The sequence below is a fragment of the Heterocephalus glaber genome, unplaced genomic scaffold (genome assembly GCF_053883595.1).
Source record: "Heterocephalus glaber isolate CG9 unplaced genomic scaffold, H.glaber_assembly_v1.0 deba00000546, whole genome shotgun sequence".
Taxonomy (NCBI): domain Eukaryota; kingdom Metazoa; phylum Chordata; class Mammalia; order Rodentia; family Bathyergidae; genus Heterocephalus; species Heterocephalus glaber.
In genome coordinates, this window is record NW_028258147.1 from 7,742,613 (window position 1) to 7,762,632 (window position 20,020).

Genomic DNA, 20,020 nt, shown 5'->3' on the forward strand with positions numbered 1-20,020 from the left:
TTCTTCATCTATAGCAAGTATACACAGACCTGAATTTTTATATATACCTTGTGTTTTCTAATCCTGCTAAATTCAAGTACAAGTTCTAGAGGCTCCTAGAGATTTCTTAGTATTTTCTCTGTAGATGATCATTTCATCTACATATAAAGATTTTGTCCTGCCATGCCAATCCTATCCTAGTTGTGTCATTTTATTGCCAGACTATTTTGGTGGGGCCTAGGTTTCAAAGGTTAATGGACAGATAAAGAGTAAGCATATCTGCCCTTGTTCCCCACCTTAAGGAGAAAGCATTGTATCTTCTCCATTCATATAAGGCATTCTCGCTGGAAGTATGGAGTACATGTCTTTCATCTGTTGAGAAGGTTCTGTTCTACTTCTAATCTCCTGATAACTTTTACCATGAACAGCTGTAGAATTTAGTCCAATACTTTTTCTCCAACTAGCGACAGGATCATATGGCTTTTTCCTTCCCTCTGTTAAAATGATGACTTTTGGGGGTGGATCTTCCAATGCTGAACCAACACTGCCATCTCTATAACAAAACCACTTAGGGGGAGTGCTTCTGGTGCCCACATGGCTCACCTTCTCTGCCCTAGGAGCTTGGGATGGCAGCTGGGGAGCTTCCTTCCAGGTGCTGGGACTGGCTGAGCTTCACTGCCCTAGGAGCCTGGGATGGAGGCAGGGAGCTACCTTCCGGGTGCTGGGACCAGCTGAGCTTCACTCAAACCACTTTCTACATACTGCCAGATCTGACTTTTAATAGTTTGTTTTGTTAAACAAATCTCTATCTATGTTCATACTTTTTTCTTCTATTATCTTTATCCAGTTTTAGGATTAGCACAATGTTGATTTCCTAAAATGAGGGGAGAAGTGTTCCTTCTTTTTTCTGCTTTAAATGTTTGATATAATTCATCAGTTAAAATGTGTATGAGCCTGTTGTTGTCATATAGGTAGGTTTTCAAGCTAGGAATATACTTTCTTTAATAGGTGCTATTCAAATTTTATATTTCCTCCAGAGTCAGTTTCATTAATTTGTCTTCCAAGGTACTTCTTAGAAGTTCTCAAATTTATTTCAAAACAGATTTTTGAAATATGCTTTCTATATCCTTTTAAATTCTGTAAAATCTGTGGTAATGTCTCCTAGACCTTGATATTGTAATTTTAAAAATGTATAATTGATATTGTGTAGCAGGAAGTCAAGGTCTAAAGGAGCAGGGGAAGTGGGACGGGTAGGGGAAAGGAAAAAAGGGAAAAGAAAAAATATGAGAAAAGGAAAAAACTGGAAACAAAGTCTTTGCAAATAGGGAAGGGGGGTGGTGAAGGGAGAGCAAGGGAAGGGGAAAAACAAAAGAACCAAGAAACTCATGTAATGGTACAAGATCCCAATGATGAATGTAACTGTATTTTATACCGAAAATGTCCCAATAAACATAATGGGAAAAAAAAAGGAAAGAGCCTGGGTTAGGAATTAGGAGTACTGGCTTCTAATCCAAGCACTGACATTAAATCTTGGCATAACTCTAGAGGAGGGTTGTGCTCCCTACTTCCTGATTGACTCTTTTTACCACCTGCTTTATATGCTGGTGGAATGGCATAATCAAGCAGAGTTGGATACCTGGCAACAGCCTCGACTGCCGTGGAAGTTGTTCCCAGCCAACAGCAGTCCATTCCCCTTGAGACATGGGTTACAGGTAGGCAGGTGGCAGAGTGAGTTGCTCTTTTGTGAGGTGGCCTAGCTAGCTGGACCTCTGGTAGTCATAGGCCCTCTCCTCCCAACTAGCCTTCCACCTGAAGCCTTCTTACCCTTTCTTGTCTGACAGCCTCCTGTACAAAGCAAAAATGTTATAGCCCTCTAAGTTCTCCCCATCAATACAAGTGAAGAGCCATTCTCTCAGTCATTCAGCAACTTCATTTGGCCCAATACCACTTTTGTCCCAGTTATTCCCTTTTCAGTTCTTATTTCTTTTTGTTTGCTTGTTTGTTTGTTTGGTACCGGGGATTGAACTCAGGACCTTGCTCTTGCAAGGCAGGCACTGGAACCACTGAGCTAAATCCCTGGCCCTCAGTTCTCATTTCTTAACTACCAGATTTTGTCCTAGGCCCTACCCAGGTTTTCCACTATATATTTCCCAGCTGGTGGGTCCAACCTGTCCTCTAAAGATGCCTGTGGTCATCTTTCTGATCTCCAGATCTGCATCTGAGATCATTGGAGCCTTTACCCACACTTCTCTCCTCCAATACTCTGTTGCCCCTGGCCCTTCCCCACTATCTGTTTTCCCAAATTCAGGTGGTTTTCAAAGCCTAGGAGGGGAATACTGAGTCAAAGATACCGCTTGGCATGACCCTGAGTTCAAATATTGCTTTCTGATAGAGGCATCATTGTCCTTGTTGTTGTTTAAGGGAGAGGTAGAGGTAGCTGAGCACCAAATGATTAAATGTAGAGAACTTGCCAAACATCTGGTGGCATAAAGCCAAGAGCTAGATTCAAACTAAAGGAGTACAAGGGGCACCGTTTTAGCTGAGGAGGATAAGTTTTACAATGAGCATTTAGAAAAAGGAGTGTTCATGCCAGCTGGAGAAAGCAGGTCAGGGTCTACAGACACTTTGACTGAACTCCAAAGACAAGTAGGGTGTGGGTGGGGAGGGGGAACAGGAGAAGGACAGGAGTGGGAGCCCCTGGACAAATCTATGTTCTCACCCTGGCTTTCCATTAGAATCCCCTGGGGGTTGGCTTGGCCTCGACCTAAAGCTAATGTAAAGATACCCAGGCCCCACACCCAGAGAATTCAGGTTTCATTGGTTAAGAAGTGAGGCCTGGGCATTTATAGTTTTAAATTTTTCATTTGTACTTTGTGATTTATTGGCAACTATCTGTCATACTATCCAATATTATTTTTTAATTTGTAATATAGTTCAGTAGACTAGGGTAGTGATTTAAAGGCAAGTCCTCTTTCTTGGAATCATGGCTCCCTGCTCACTGACCATCTGAGCAAGAATGATGTCCTGAGGTTCCTAAATTTCTTCTTTCTTCCTCTGTAGAATGGTGACAATAATAGCTCCTACATCTCCTGTGGTTGTTTTGTAGCCCCATGAGATAATGCCTTCCAGTGCAGATCACAACTCCCTTCACACTGGTTCTGTTAAATGGCTCTGCAAATAGTTCTAATATATAGCCATGATTGAGAACCTCTAGCATAATGCAAAGGCAAAGAAGTTAGAACAAAATAGACTGTTAGGGATGCTTAGGTGTTGGGAAGAATGTGTAACAGAGGGAGGAGAAACTGAAAGTCATTATAGTATGTATTGTATATATATTGTGTAATAACAGGGTGAAATGTTGGTATTTCATCTTATTAAGCATAACAGAAACCGAAATTTTATAGTTTGAAGATGCAGCCTGACATGAGGAAGTTAGTACATCAGGAATTGTGGGGGACAGTCTTGATTGGAAGGAAGAGATGGAGTTCAGAAATAGTATGGGATCAGGAGCACTGTGGAAATTGCAAAGAAAGGATGAGTGTGAGGTGAAGCACAAAGGAAGAGTTGGTAGGATTTAAGACCTTAGTGGACATAAGAGCTTAGGGAGATTGAGGGAAGAAAAATAAAGTTAAGCTTTTAATCTAGGAAGACTAAAGAAATAGCTGCTATGTTGGTTAAGATTATATTTAACTGTGAGTATCAGACCAATCAACAGTGGCCTAAACAAAACAGAAGATTTTATCTTCACCAGTTAAAAGTCCAAAAGTGGACAATTCAAAGCCAGTAAGGCAATTCTGCTCCACAAAGTCCTTGGAGATCCAGACTCCTGCTATCCCTTCCCATGGTGCCAGAGAGCATTTCTTGGGTTCCAGCATCCACATGGAGAAGAACTGGTAAAATGCAAGAGCCAGGGTCATTGGAGGGAGATTTCTTTAGCCATTCATCATGTTCATGTACATTCCTTTGTTCATAAATTTGTCTCATGGCTATACCTAGTTGCAATAGAATCTAAGAAGTATGGTCTTTATTTTCTAAGTAAGCTTATATCCAGATAAAAATTCTATAGTCAAAGTAGATTGTTTCTATACAAGAAGAGGAATTCAGGTACTAGAGAAGAGCTAAGTCTGCACAGTTACCTCTTTTTTTTAAATAGTGAACTTGAATCATAGGGTTCATTTGGGAAAATATTTTTAATATGTTGAATTGGAAATATGTGGCATAATTTGTTATGGTTAGTTGTCCCCCAAGAGCCTCCCGTGCTCATAGGCAGGGCTTTTGGAAGAGGAGTGGACCATGAGGGCCCATAGCTGACTGACTGTTAGGAGGTGGAGCCTGGTCAGAAGAGGTGGGTCACTGTGGGAGGTGTAGCCTAGAAGGGTGCATCTCCCTCCCTGGTTCTTTCCTTCTTTCTCTGCTTCCTGCCTGCCATGACATGAGCAGCTTTCCTCCAAGGGCCCTTCCCTATGCTCTTTCTGGCTTGAACCCAGCTGAATATGGACTGAAACTTCTACAAACTGTGAGCCAAAATAAACTTTTCCTCCTTTAAGTTGTGGATGTCAGATATTGTGTCTCAGCAATGAGAAAAGTGATTAAGACAGAATTTTTAAATGATCCCATGATTCCTGGCTCCTGTTGTATACACCTTTCTAATGCCTACCACGAATGAGGCCAGGGAATATGATGGGAGCTTTCAAGGAGACATTAAGAATGGTGTGGTAAGGATGAAAGTCAAATGCAAGAAGTGAACAAGGAAATGACCAATGGAAAGAAAAGAAGCAGCTGTCAACCTGGAAAAGTCAGCATAGCACACAAAATCCTCCATGAGCTAGCCACAGTCTCCCTCTCCAGAACTTTCTTCTGCCAATCTCTTCCTCTCATATCTTATTTCAATTTTACCAACTGCTCCACACCTGCTGGTCTTGCCTCTGTGCCACCCGGAATGTGTTTCACTTGTTCCCTTTGGTGTAATTAACTCCTGCACAACTTCCCAAGCTCAGTTCAAACATTGTCTTAGACGTAATCTTCTCTAAACCTCAAGGGCAGTCAGGTGTCACTCTGTGATGCTCTGTTGATGCTCCAAGCCTCCCTCCATTCCTGAATTTGTCATATTTTTAGAATTTTACAGTTCAGTATGAGTTTGTCTCCTTTGTGAGCTCCTGGAAGCTAAGCACAGTCTTTGTAGCCACAGAATGTAGCACAACTCCTGATGCAGTGAACTCTCAAATATGCAGGCAGCAGATTTAAAAAGATCTCTCAAGAGCTGGTATCAAGGGAACGTAGGACAAGGGGCATTTATTCTAGGACTGGTAGACAGAATGAGAGGACAAATAAGGAAGGAGATACTTTAAATGAGGACTCCTTGTAATCAGGTTCCACTTATCACATCCCAGTAAGATGTTTATTGGCATTTTTAATAATCAAGATCTAGTGAATGTTAGTTTAGAGTTTAGAAATATAATCTTGTTAATAAGACAGGATGAGGAGGTAATGGTGAGACAAGGTTTTTTACTTCCAAAGCAAAAAGAATCTGAACTGACAAGAGAAAAACAAACAAAAACAAAGGCAACAATAAAGTTGGCATTCAATCCATAAATTAACTACAAATCTCAACTGGAATAGAGGGCTATCAAATTCTGAATGGAACCTCAGTGCTCCTTTTCTCCTGGGCACCCCTCCCCAGTTCAATTCAATTTAGTTTAACAAGTATTGGTTGATCACCTAATGTGTTCTTAGAGTACTCTCCACTGCAGGAGACCAGGCATTGAGGATGCAGCTATGAAGAGGACAAACATAGGCTCCATGCTCACAGATGAAGTATGATGAATTAACCAGGTACAGTAGTTGCAAGTTCAAGGAAAGTGGTTGTAGGAGACTCCTTTGTTCTCTTGGATCACATTCTTTAAACCCATCTCTGATTTCAGCTACAGATTTTGGAGGCAGTGCTGGACAAGCCCAAATCTGTCACTTGCTGACAACATCCTCCTTGAAGCTTATGCACTGCCAAGTTTTCATTTCTGCCTCTCTAGTTCTGTGGGAGCCCTCTTGGAAATGTGAAGGAGAGGGAGTTCTGGAAGAGATAGTCCCTACTAACCTGAAAACTTTCTACAAAACTGTGAGCCATATTCTTCACCCTTCCTCCTACCCCATATTCCTCACCCTTCCTCCTATCCTGTCTCTCCCCACTCCTGTGCTTCTGATTTGCATGATCACATCCCCATTACATGACCTGTACAAAGTCTATGGCTCATTAGGGGACCTAACTAAATACAGTGAAATTTCAAGGAGCTATGAGAAGATGTAATAAGGAGATTTAACCTGGTTGGATTTCCTAAGGTCTCCTTAAAAAGATCTTATAAAGTGATGTCTAAGATGACACTTAAAGAACAGATAGCAGTTCTCCCAGATAAAGAGGTAAAGGATGGATGTGCACAGAACCTGACATGTGCAAGGCCCAAAGTCTACCCTGGGCATGATATCTTTGAAGAGCTTAAAGAAGACCACAGAGACTGTTGCAAAAGTGAAATGAGGTGAGACTTGAGTGCTGAGCAGGGTGTCTTGGAGAACCTTGCAGTCATGGTAAGGATTTTGGATTTCATCCTAAGGCAATGGGTAATAACTGAAGGCTTTAAGTATCCTTGAAACATATTTATATTTTTTTAAAAGATTGTGTTGGCTACATTATAAAGAGTGAGAGGATCAGGGGAGATGTGAAGACCACTCAAATAGTTCAGAGGCTAAGAAGTAATCCAGGGGAGCATAGCTAAACCTCATGGCAGAGGGGATGGGGAGGGCTGAGGTGTTAAGAGGCAGCACAAGAGCCCGGGTGTTTGGTTAGATGTGGTGATGAGGGAGGAGAACAAGACAAGGATGAGGCTCAGGCTTCTGATTCTAAAAAGTAGAATAGGAACAGATAAATACTGATGGCTCAAGGATCATTTTCCTCTTTTTTGTTAACAGTTGGCAGGCTTGGTAGGTCTGAGTCAGCTCAAGGGAAGACAGGCTCAGCACAGTGCTGAGCTCAGAGCAGCCCCTTTCTAGCATGACCACTTCCTTGCATGGCACAGGGTTGCTCCATTGTCCCTGCACCCTCCCACTGTCTCTATAAATAGGGATCGCAGTCCCTCCTGACCAAAGGGTTCCAGCCTCATCTTTAGATGTCTCCATCAATATCTGTGAAACAGAGTCTAGAAAAAAAGACTAAAAAAGCTATCTTTATTTAGCCTGGAGAAGCGAGGGAGGGAGAGCTGTGATATTGCTAGGAATAAACTACTGCTTTTATCTTTTCCTCCTAAGGAGGACAGAGGAGGTGGACTTAGGATCCAGTTACAGAATTGATTCTCAGTCCAGAAGGGAGGGGGATCTCCCAACCCTAACTCCGAGGACATTCTGCAATGTCAGGAGTGGTGAGTAGATGTGATTTGCCACCAGCATCTAGGAGAGAGGTCAAGGATGTTGTGACATATCTTGCAGTGTACAGGACTGGCCTCACTACAGAGAATTATCTGGCCCCAAATTCAGTCATGGGTAAGATACTCTGAGTTAAAGGAATTTTAGTTACTTGATTTCTTTTGAAACAAAGAAATATAGTCACTCTATACCCCCAAGTCACTTAGTATTTATTTTCTTGCTTGTTGAAGGATATATATGATTGGGGTCTGGGATTAGAACAGGAAAACTGTCAGGAACCTAGCTCTCTCGACTAGAGTCATATAAATCCTTCAACTAGAAGATTTTGTTTCTATTTGGTGCTTCCTCTTGATTCTGACTTGCCAGACCTTTTAAAATTCTAAAAGAAGTAGCCCAATAGACTGACTACACCTTTGGAGACTTCATGATAGGCCATCTTTCTGGGCTGTCACATCCTGTAGGTCGAAGAAAATACTCTTTGGACAGCCGTTCATCTCCCTATTCTATTAGATGCCACTCTTCTCCAAGACATCCCTGGATAGGAGACTGTGAGTAGGGCAGTTTGAGTTAGAAGGGGACACTGGATTCAAACACTGTAACCAGCAACTATCTTGGTCTTTCTAGCACATGGCTATCTTTTTCTTGGTATAGCAAAGATGTGCTGAATTCAAAGCTATGCTTCTCCTTTTCATTCCAAAGCTCCATTGTTCAATATGGTAGCTGCTAGCTCCATGTAGGTACTTAGGTTTAAATTATTTAAAATTAAACACAATAGAAAATTCAGTGTCTCCACGGCATTAGCCACAGTTGATGTGCTCAAGAGCCCCATGGGGTAGTGGCTACCATATTGGATGGTGCAGATGGAGAATACTTCCTTCATTGCAGAAAGTGCTATTGGGCAGCACGAATCCAAAGGAAGAAGACACTGACCAACTGGAAGGTTGGACATAAATAGAAAACATATTTAATGTCAGCCCCAGAGAATGAATAAAAGAGTTTTGTTTTATTCATTCACAGTTCTTACTGCTAAGTATGCATGAAATACTGTGTTCAGCTGTGTTTGTTACAGAGTTCATGCCTTGGCTGGCATGGCCCCCAGGGATTATATTCCTCTGCTCACTGAAGCAGGAGCTTGCTGAATAATTTTACCCAAGGAGGATTGCTGTAACTTACCATTCAGAAGGGTACTATCAATGCTAAAGAGTAGAAAGTAGTTGAGGAGCTATGAATAGTGCATAATAAGCTTTTCAGGTACCATGACAATAGATGACACATAGAAATTTACAGCTCAGGTGAATGAGAGCATGTGACCAGAGTTATTAGCCTCACCCACAGGGCTTTATAAGCCTAGCAGGTCTATCATTCATAGTTCCTATCTTCCCTGTGCTCTCCTTTCCTCCCCTCATCTGATTTTGCTTCCAAAGAGAACACATTTTCTGCCCATGAGGCTGTCATTCCTGCTGTTCACCCAGTACACCAGGCCTCTGCCTCCCAGGCTCAGGACAGAACTGTACTCCTGTTCCCCATAAGTGGGAACTGAGCCCATGTGATGAGTCTGGCTGGTGTTATGGTTTATGTCTAGATGACCCCCAAAGCCTCATGCACTCATAGGCGAGCTTGTAAAAGGGGACTGAATCATGAGCAATGTGAGGAGGGGGAGCCTGAGCAGGAAAGATGGATCACATGGCCTAGAAGTGTACATCTCTCTCCCGGGCTCCTCTACTTGCTCTTTTCTTTCTGGCCATCATGATATGAGCAGATGTCCTCTGCTGTGTCCCTCTCCCATGCTGGCCTGCCTTGAAGCCAGCAGACTATGGACTGAAGATATGAGCCACATTATACCTCTCCTCCTTTAAGTTGAGACTGTCAGGTACTGGGTCCTGGGTACTGTGACTAAGACAGCTGCTGAGGGAAGTGTTCTTTGCAACTTACCCACCAGAGCACCCGACTGCTGATGTGAGACTGTCCAAAAGTCCCTTCCTGGCACTGCCACCAGTAACATTCAAGATGTCAGCTGTCCCCTTGTTCTGGATCCCTGAGTGGCCACCATTCTTGGTACCTCTGGCAACCCCTGATGGAGATGTAATGTAGGTGAAATAAACCTGTGTTGTTTTCAGAGAAAGAGAGAGAGTACTTGGTCACTACCTTTCACATACTCATATGCTCAGCCTTACTGTCTATGACATTGCAGTCTGCTATGTTTGTTAGCTGAATTTGTTTCCTGTAATTTAGAAAAACAAATGAGTTGAAGCATTTCATATTTGAACCAATCACTGAACTTAAATGTTGATATGACTGATCTTGTTTTTACAGGTTGGGGTCTTGATAGTAGAATAAGGGGCCTCTTCACCTGCTGAGAGGGAAGTACTTCTTCTGCAAGCTGTTTAAGTACCACCCATCTCTTTATTCCTTGTGGAATGCTCTAAAGGCTGACAACAGCTTTGGAAAAGCAATTCACAGTGGTTAATAACAGCAGTGAGTGAAAGAGGAGAGTAAAACCCTAAGAGGAGTTGACAGGAATTTTCTCAATTAGGAGACAGGAGCTTAAATGGACACAGCTTCTGAACCTCCTTTATTCATTGGCAAATATTCATTAAGCACTTACTATGTGTTCTGCCCAGATGGAGCTTATGTTGATGGGGAGTGGGGGGGGGGGGTCACAGGCAATACGCAACTAAACTAAAGTGCAATAAAGGAAGTAATGAGGAACGAGATGGAATAAAGGAGGGGAGAAGAGGCAGACAGGGAAGCCTCTCTGAAGCGACGGCCCTTGAGCTGCAAACTTTGTCTGCAGAGAGCCAGTGAGCACCGCTTTAGGCTTTGTAGGCCACACAATCTCTGCTGCAAACTTGCAGCTTATGAAACAGTCAATACATAAGCAAATGAGTGTGGCTGAATTTCAATAAAACTCCACTTATGGGCAATAAAATCTGAATCTCATAATATTTTGTGTCACAAACTATTATTCTCCTGAATTTTCCCCACCATTTAATAACGTAAAAATCATCTTTAGCTCATGTGAACTATATGAAATCAGGCAGCAGCCACAAGTTAGCCTGCAACCAAACCCCTGATGTAGGTTCCCAATTCAAATAACTCAGATCAATACATCATTTAAGAGGCATTTGCAAAGTAATCCATCAGGAAGCAGTGAAGGCTTGATGTGATGCTTGCAGTGGCGGGAGGGAAGGGAAGGATTCCAGGTGTTTGGGGCTGGGCCCAGCTATGCCTATGTACATGACATGGAAGTAAACAGGAGAGGAGCCAGGAGGACTCCATGGTGGTGCCATTTGTTGCAGGGGAACAGCTAGGAGGTGAGGTCCGGAGGGAACAGTGGGTTTCTACATGCATCCTAATGTATTAGCTAGACTTGATTTGGAGCTAGAAAACAGGACATCTCCACACCTGGATTTTTCCAAAGCCTGTTGCTTCTATGCTGTGTGACCTTAGGCAAGTCATTTATGTTCAATCCTTCTTCTTGTGTCAGTAACGGAGAGAATATTTTCTCCTCTCTCCGTTCTATATGGTGGTGAGAAGCAAGTGAGCCTTCACTGGCACCTGGTGAGGCTTTCCTTCCAGTCTCAGCCCCTCACCACCCCATCTCCCCATCTGCCCCAAACCCAAGTCCAGGTGAATTTCTGGGTGAATCTTTACATTTGGTGGGGGAGTGGTCACATCACTCATTCACTGCATAGCAAAACTGTCTGCAAATCCCTGTTAAGCTTCTCTTCTTTTTATGAAGTCCTCTCTGCTGCAGCTAACTTCAACCTTTCATGCCTCAACCTTCCAGGGCCTTGCCACTTTTTCTTTTTTCTTTTCCCTCTCCTATGGTCACCCTTTCCTTACTCTCTCACATTGCATAGTCAAAAACCCCTCAAAAGAATCACACTCGTAGTTTAAGTAAAACTGGGGAACTAGAATAAGATTGATATATTGTATCAATGCCACCTGCCTGGTTGTAATATTGTAACTATATCCTTAAAAGATGTTACCATTGAGGAGAAAAGGGCAAAGAGCACAAGTAATCTCTCCCTACTGTTTCTTTAAAATGCATGTGAATCTATAGTGGTCTCAAAATAAAAACAAAATAGAACACAAAAACAAAAACCAAAGTACCATGACTTATAAGCCTCACTCAACAAGTCTGAAGCTAGCTAGGACTTGGGACCAGAATTCCCTCAACAGGTGCATTAAACTATTTTCTCTACTTTTATCTATGTCTGAAATTTTTATTAAATGAAAGTTAACAAATATACCCCTCGCTAGTCAAACAAATCACCCATTTTTCAAACTTGAGGGACTTTAATTTACCCCACTATAGAAACAAGAAAATTAGTTTTGAAGTGCACCCAAGTGAAGAACTGTGTTCTGTGACCCCAGCATGTACCAAGCACAACCTTGCACCAGACTCCATGATTAAAAGCCCGGAGATTCAGGCGACTCCAAGCCTTGATCTGTTTGACAGGTAAGGAGAAGGAGGCATCTGTGGGACAGATGAGGTTTGAATTGAAGATGTTCTCGATGTGGTTAGAACACACAACCCCTACCTCTGCCCCTTTTGCTTTAAGAATCATCAATCTATGCCAAGAGGATGAAATCACATCCTTTGGACTTGGGCCACACTCCTGGCCTCAGCCTCTGTCTAAAAGCTCAAGGCAAAGAATGATAATCACAATTTCTATAATCCAATTGTGTAAGCTATCTACTTAGAATGCAATTTCCAAAAAGGCATTCCTCAAACTCCTGTTCCACAAGACCTACAGATGTTCCTTGAACAACAGCCCCACAGTCCAAGAAGTTGAGGGATCTGAGTACAATTTGCCTGGTTATTTCTCCATGGAAATTCACAAGGTGCACAAAATTGCAAAGTTCAGGCAATTCCTGTTTAGGTCTGTTTAAATCATCAATGCCCGGTTTGCTAGGTACTGCGATGGTTGGATGGTTGTCTGTGTCAAATTGAGTAAGAGAAGCTCAACTAAATTGGCTCAGCAATTCCACACCTTAGGGTGTGGAGGACCCACTCTAGGCTTGTTGCCTGGATGGTATAAAGGGGAAACGAAGAAGGATGGATCTGCTTCTGTTTCTTCAAAGGCACTCCAATCTTCGCCTTCACCTTGAACATCATCTCCTGGCTTCCAGCACAGACTCTTAGCCTTCCAGTGTGGATCCTTCAGCCTTCCAGAGTAGACTCTTCAGCCTTCCATCACAGACCCATTTGCCTCCTGACACAGACTCGAAAGGGACACTGCAGTGATCTCCAGACCTTCGGCTGAATCCTTTGGTCTTCAGTGTGCAGACAGACCCTCTGGGCTCTTCCTCATCTGGCTCTGTGAGTGGCCAATGTAAGCCAATCTTGTAAATTCTTATATATTTGTATATTTTGTGTTATATCTATTTCTCTAGGAAACACTGACTGATCCAGATACCTATTAATATCTTGCTTATCCAGTTTTTGGAGGAGAGCACTTCTGCCACAAGCTAGTGGACACGCCTGCCACACACACTAAGCATAACATTAGGGGCTCCTGAGGGGCCAACTTCCTGAGAAGAGGGGCCCTGCTTGAAAATAGCTCAGAGCGTAGAACCTGACTGAAAATCACGGCAGGAGGATTATTTGAAACTCCAGCACCCAGTGGAAGCAGAGTGGCTGCCTGGGAGGACCTCCAGCCATGGCCACCCATTGCCATCTCTTAGGTGCTAGACACAGGCATGGGCTGCTGCCTTTCTGGCCCGAAGGCCACCAGCTGGGAGAGTGCTCTGTGCAATCTGCCTTTGGCTTTTCATATCACCCTCCTCACCCTCCAACTTTCCCGCACCCCTCAAGCCCTAGAAAAGAGAGTGGGGTCCTGGACTTTTTTTTTTGTACCGGGGATTGCACTCAACCTTGCCCTTTCGAGGCATGTTCGGTGCCACTAAGCTAAATCCCCGCCTGAGTCCTGGACTCTTAATGGGGTGGGGTAGATATTTAGAGGACTGATCTAAACCAGCTCAAGATCTCTAGAACTGGGTTCATGACTACTATCATCTCTGTGAGGCAAACATTTTCTCCATTATACAGATGAAAAAAACTGAGGCTCATGTAATATATGTCTGAAATTTATACAGCTACTTAGAGGCAAAGCAAGAATTTGAACCCAAGTACATTGTACAGAAAACCCTGGGTTCTTGATAGGGGGTGACCCCCCACCCTAAAGGTGCCAGGACCCAACTCCACACCCACAGGCACAACTGTTTCCCCTGCTGGGTACAGCAGGAGGCCAGCACCTGCTCCACTTTACAGCAAGCCTTCTCCAAACCAGGTGTCGCTGACTCTCAGCCTCCATTTATTTTTCAGGTGTCCAGATATTTACTGGGACTCTATTTGGTCTCAGGACAGGCTATGTGTAATACTTTACTTGATCTTCATAACCTCACTGAGTAGCAGTTAGGAGAGATTTAAGTGAAAATAATACAAAAAAACACAAGGATCATGATGCTATTGTCTATATTCTTATGCCCAAGAAATCACCTCTATTAACATATTGCCCTTTTTGCTTATCTGCCTTGTATTTTATGGTCACACCTTTTAAGTTATGTACGGTAAATAGTACATGAACACAGTGTCTCTTACTGAAAACATTTAGGCATAACAAATAAAGCTGACCTTCAGGACCTCCACTCCTTCCCCTGCCCTCCACCTCACCATGCCAGTCCTCTCCCTCCACCAGGAGAAACTATTAGGAATTCGATGAGCTCTTTCTGATTGTTAAAAATGCATTTGATGTACACGCTTGTGCCCACAGAAAAAACATAACTTTGCTTCCCACAGAAAAGACATAACTCTGTTTGATTTGCATAAACCAGGGTAATGCTGCACCCATCCTTCAATGTCTTGCTTGTATTCACTCATGGCTATGTCTTGAGATACATTCACCTTGATACATAGTGTTCGACTTACTTCTTGTAAGTGCTAAGCAGAGTGACAGGTACTAGGGCTGGAAAGAACAGCTAGGACTTGGCTAAGTTTTTTATGAAAGGATCCCACTGGTGCAAATGCACAGCTCTGGCTCATCTTCCTGCCTGTATTGGTCCCTTCCCTTACCCTAGTAGGATGCAGCATGCTGTAAGGAATGAGAATTCCACAGTTCACACAGAAAAGGGCATTGGGCTCAGTGTTTGGAGGTGACTACATTCATTCCCCATTTACAGACCTAGCATTTGGCTTCAAGGATTTTTAATCTTTTGTTTCACCTCAGAAGTAGACACCTGGGGCCGGGCATTTAGCTCAGTGTTTCTGCCACCTGCCTCGCAAGCGCAAGGTCCCAAGTTCGATCCCCAGTACTAAAACAACAGCAACAACAAAAACCTAAGAGCATATAGAAGTAGGGACCTTTCTGATTTACACTTGTCTCATGGGCGCTATTCAAGATTTCGAGGCAGCTGAATGCGGTGGTATGCATCCATCTTTCCAGCACTCCTAGGTAGGAGAGTGACAAGTTTGAGCCCAGCCCAGGTGATTTAGCAACTTAGTGGGATCCTTTCTCAAAAATTGGTCAGATGTACCTCAGTGCAAAGGCCTTGGGTTCAATCCTCAGCATTAGAAAAAAAAATTTAATGCATCATCCTGGCAAACACCTAAGGCAAGATTCACAAGATGCCAGCTTAAGTGTATACCACAGTCTACCCATCCATCCTCCTTTGGCAGGATATGGAGATTGATGCTGCACTGAGTGTCCTTCCACAGGGCTCCTGGCACACAGGTTTGATCAATGGTGCCACAACCAAGTTGCCAACAAAGCCATTAAGCCAGTTTACACCCAGAGCAGCAGGCATGGGGGCTTCTGTTTCCCCATGCCAATGACAACACATGAGACGGTTAGACTTTACCATTTTTTACTTAGCCTCTCCATTTACACAGTTGTTGAAGACAAAAACAAAACAACAACAGACCCACAACCATAAGGACAAATTGAAAGATCCATCCCCCCATCTGCTAGTGTTTGAGTGCATCCCCAAAGATTCACATTTTGGAAGCTCCATCCCCAGTGTGGTGGACCTTTAAAAGATGGAGTTCAGTGGGAGGTCCTGAGGTCATGGGAGAAGCTGTCCCCAGAAGGGATTAAGGTCGTTTCTGGGACTTCTGAGCTGTCTTGCAAGAAGCAGTTGTAATAAAAAAGACCAACTTCTGAACTGGTCTCTGGTTTCCTGTTTGGTGATGTGATCTCTTCTCCTACACAGGTTCCTGCCATTGTCATCTGCTATGAGCTGGTGCAGCCAAAGGCTGCAGCCCTCACCAGAGCCTGCATTATGCTGTTCGGACTTTCGGCCTCTAAAACTGAGAGCTAAATAAACCTCTTTCCATTATAAAGTTAGCCTGCCTTAGGTATTTTGTTACAGTAATAAAAAAGTGGACTAATACACCATCTCTCTACCACCTCTTCATCCACCCACCTCTTCACATCCATTCCTACAAAAGCCACCAGTGGGTCTTGATCCCTTCTAATCCATTTTGCACACTGCTGCAGGGTACTTACTTCTAAATGAAATATTTCAAACCTTAAAACAAGTAAAAATAATAATATAATGACACACTCAAGTGCCCACTTTATCAAATACTCAGCAGTATCAATTTTTAACATTGTGTTGCATTTACTTCCCATCCATGTTTTGCACTTTTCCTACAAATTTATGCAGTAAACATAACCATAAACAACATAGAGAGTTGTTTTTGCATATTTTGAAACTTTTTATAAATGACATCATACAATATGCATTCTTCAGACTCATGGTTTTTTACATCTCCACTGATATATGTGGCTTTTATTCATTTACTCTGAAAGCTGCACTGTGTTCTGTTAAATAGATACATCACAATTTATCCATTCTTCTATGGTCCCGGTGTTTCATTATCACAAACCATGCTGGGGTAATGGTGAGCCTTCTTGTCCAGAGTCTCCTTATGCATATGTATATTAACTCCCATGGAGAGTATGCCTGCAAATAGAGTACCTGGATGTAGGGGTATATGCCTTGGCTGTGCTAGATATTGCCAGATTGCTCTTGAAAATGGTTATACCAGCTTACACTCCAAAAGCACAAACATTTATTAATATTAAATGTCTAATACCTGATAATACTATCTTGATTTATATTTAATGTGCAATTTCTTGATTACTGTTGAGGTCAAGCAGTTTTTCAGATGCTTATTGACCACATGAGCTTCTATATCTGTAAAAGTCCTCTTTGCATCACTTGCTATTTTTTAAAGTGTGCCATTTTTTAAAAAACTGACTTGTAGGAGTTTTTATTTCTTTTTGTTTGTTTGTTTGTTTTTGGTACTGGGGATCAAACTCGGGACCTTGCGATTGCATGGCAGGCGCTGAGGACCTTTAAAATATATTCTGGCTACTAACTCTTGGGCTATTTGTGTTACAAAAAAATTCTCCAGTCTATGTCTGTCTTTAACTGTGTTTATAGTGTCTTTGTTGTACCAAAGTTCTACATTTTTAATAAGGTCAAATTTATCCATCATTTTCCAGAATTTGGAGATTTTGTGTCTTAGGAAATCTTTCCTCTTCCTACCTGAGATTACAAAGATACACTATTTTTTGCTAAAGTTTTTCTTTTCTACATTAAAGTCTTTACATAGAATTTCTCTCTGATAGCTATGGAGATAGTCCCATGAAAATAATAACTTGTCTCAGCATCATTTACTAAATAGTTCTTGAATTTTTCCCCATGAATATGAGAAATCTCTTATATGTCAAGTTTCTAAATATGAGTGGGTTTAGTTTTTGGATTGTAGCTTATTTTAGCTTATAGGGCTACTTTTCTGTCCCTGTGGTAATACCACACTATCTCAGTTAATATTATTTTATAACAAATCTTCATATTTTGTATGGAAAGTATCCCCATCCTATTTGCCTCTTTACAGTGGCCTTAGCTCTTTTCTTCTGGTTCTTCCACATTAATATTAGAATAAGCTTGTCAAGTTCCACCAAAAAATACTGCAGGAATTTTCATTTCTATTGCTTTAAATGTATATATTATACCAAGAAGAGCTCACACCTTTACAATAGTATCTTCCAACCCAGGAATACCACCCATGAACATTTAAAAAAATCTCCATTTATCTAGATCTTCTTTTATGTCCTTCAATAATATTCTGTAGTTTTTTCCCATAAAAGTCTTGCACATCTTTTGTTAGATTTATCCATAGGTATTTTAAAGTTTATTGCAATTTTGAATGCTATTTTTCCATTATATTTTCTAATTAGCCATCACCAATTGTGCATAAGAATAGTATAGATTTTTCATTGTTAACCTCTTTCAGCAATCTTGCAGAATTCTCTTACTAATCCTATTTGGTTTTCGGGACATTTTTAGGCATAGAATTCCTGGGACTTCCTCTTCTGCAAGCAGCAGCCTACATACGCTGACAAATCTTGTTGCCACGTTTGTGTCTATCCTGTGGGAAACACAGATTCTCTTGCATAGCTGAGATTGCAGGAAGTAAGTGAAATCTCTAAGGGACCAAGCGAGTTGAAACTACTGAAGGGATAATCATACAGAAGAGACAAGTTTGCCCTGAATGCCAATGTCTATACACACAATGCAGCAAGTTCAATTTTGCAAGACCAAATGTTGGGCTAACAACAAGGAGAAGCTAAACCAAGACTCCTACAATAAGCTGGCACCCAGTAAGATGGCTAGTGATTAATGTGGTGCATAACTTGACACCCAGAAAAAGCAAATATAAACCTCCTCTGAATTAAGGCCCAGAATCTCCCACAGATTGATATCTATCTATGTGAATGCATAATCAACAGTCACCAAAGACACAAATAACAGACTTCCAGAGCAAGAGCCAAGAGAAACAACCAATAACAGCATTAGGTCTACAAGAATATCAGATATTGGAAAAATCAGCAATGTGACAATTCAGCTTAATTGTGTCAACTTGATTGGTTTGTGAGCTGCCCAAAGGATTAATAAAGTACATTTCTAGCTGTGTCTGAGTAGGTCATGGAGGTGTGATCTGGTCCCTCGCTCCTTCCTCTCTGGCACTGTTCCCCTCCTCTGCTTCCCCACCACCACAAACAAAGCATCTTTACTCCGCCATGCCCTTCCACCATGATGTTTCTACCTTGGAGCCAGCCAATCATGGACTGAATCCCCTGAAACCATAAGTCAAATTAAACCTCTCCTCTTTTAGGGTGTGGGTGTCAGGTATTATGTATTGGTGACAGGAAACCTGACTAATGCAGAGTATAAACTACTGTGCAGGGAGTGTGTAAAGAAATAAAAGATTGAATCACAAAATGAGTGAATAATAAAAAACTATCAAAACTGAGTGGGAAAAACTGATAAACACTGATAAACATATAGAACATTTAGAAATGTAAAATGGGACTTTAAAATAAAAACCCAGCATGTAATAAATAGCATATTAAATCCAGGTGAAAATTTGTTTGAACAGAGAATTAGTGAGCTAGAAAGCATATATGAACATTGTCAATAATTCAGTACACATTAGGATATGGAAACTATGAAATAGGCCAAGAGGTCTAAGACAATCTGGTATTTGTCTAACAGAGTCCCAGAAGAAAAAATAACAGAGAATTGAAAGATAACGACTGAAAGTTTTCTAAAATAAAGGAGAGATACCAATCTTCATTCATTCCAAGCAAGATACATTAAGAAAATCTATTGCCAATGTGGTGGACAGAATATCCACAAATTCCTCCAGAGTTCTCAGAAAATGGGGTTTAAAACCTTTGAATGTGGATTTGGTTTAATGACTTTCATATCTCTTTCAGTTTTTCTTTTGTGTATTCAATTTCTTTGTTCTTTCCTTCTTTCTTCGTGAGGCTATCCTCATCTGACCCTCCAATTCACTCTTCAGCTTGGAATTATCTTATCTACATATCTAATTATTATTTCTTTTTTGCAGTGCCAGAGTTTGAATCTAAGGCCTTGTGCGTGCTAGACAAACTCTCTACTGCTGATCTACACCCTCAGCCCTATTTTATTTATTTAATAATTATTTTTCCATATCTATTATTGCATTTCAACTATTACATTTTTCACACCCAATGCTATATTTCTGCTTGATGCTTTTTTCTGTTTTCTTATTTTGTTTCATATTGCTAATATCATCCTTTATCATTCTGTGTTTATGAAGCTAATTAGGAAATTTTGGTCCATCTGTTCTAGTATTTTGCTTCTGATGGAATTTGAAATCCAATATGTTGTTTTTCTTTTGGAATATCTGTGTTCTTCTGAGTTCTTGAGGCATGGGCTGCTCTGCCGGACTGTGCTTCCCAGGTAGCTCTGTGGCATGGGGTGAACGGAAGGGACTCAGGGTGGAGAGTGCTGATATCAGAAAGCCTCAGTCCTACCCCAAACAACTTCTTATCAGTGCATCACTGATCACACCCCATCTCTCTCCCAAGGAAAAAGCTACATTCGGAGGTGATGCTTCTTTAGGGTTATAATCCACTGGCCCTGGGGGTTTGTAGCGTGATGGGTGAGGAAGAAATCCCTCGAGGGTGCTGGTCCTTCTCTGTTTTCCTTAGCTCCTCACAAGTACCAGGCTTCTAATTTTGCTCCCAATATCTTGCAGACCAGAGGCCTTGGTCTCAACAGCTGTGCA

At 41.8% G+C, this 20,020-nt stretch overlaps 1 long non-coding RNA gene across 2 annotated transcripts; it reads left to right on the forward strand.

Annotated features, from left to right (window-relative positions):
* Positions 1 to 1,094: 1,094 nt before the first annotated feature.
* Positions 1,095 to 16,764, forward strand: LOC110344266 (uncharacterized). 2 transcript variants are annotated; one of them, XR_002386725.2, is made up of 4 exons: positions 1,095 to 7,382; positions 9,326 to 11,851; positions 12,478 to 12,728; positions 15,604 to 16,764. It is a non-coding gene; the product is annotated as an uncharacterized LOC110344266 (long non-coding RNA). The 2 variants fall into 2 exon arrangements; XR_015448697.1 differs by having other exon boundaries at positions 1,109 to 11,851.
* The last annotated feature ends 3,256 nt before the right edge of the window (positions 16,765 to 20,020 follow it).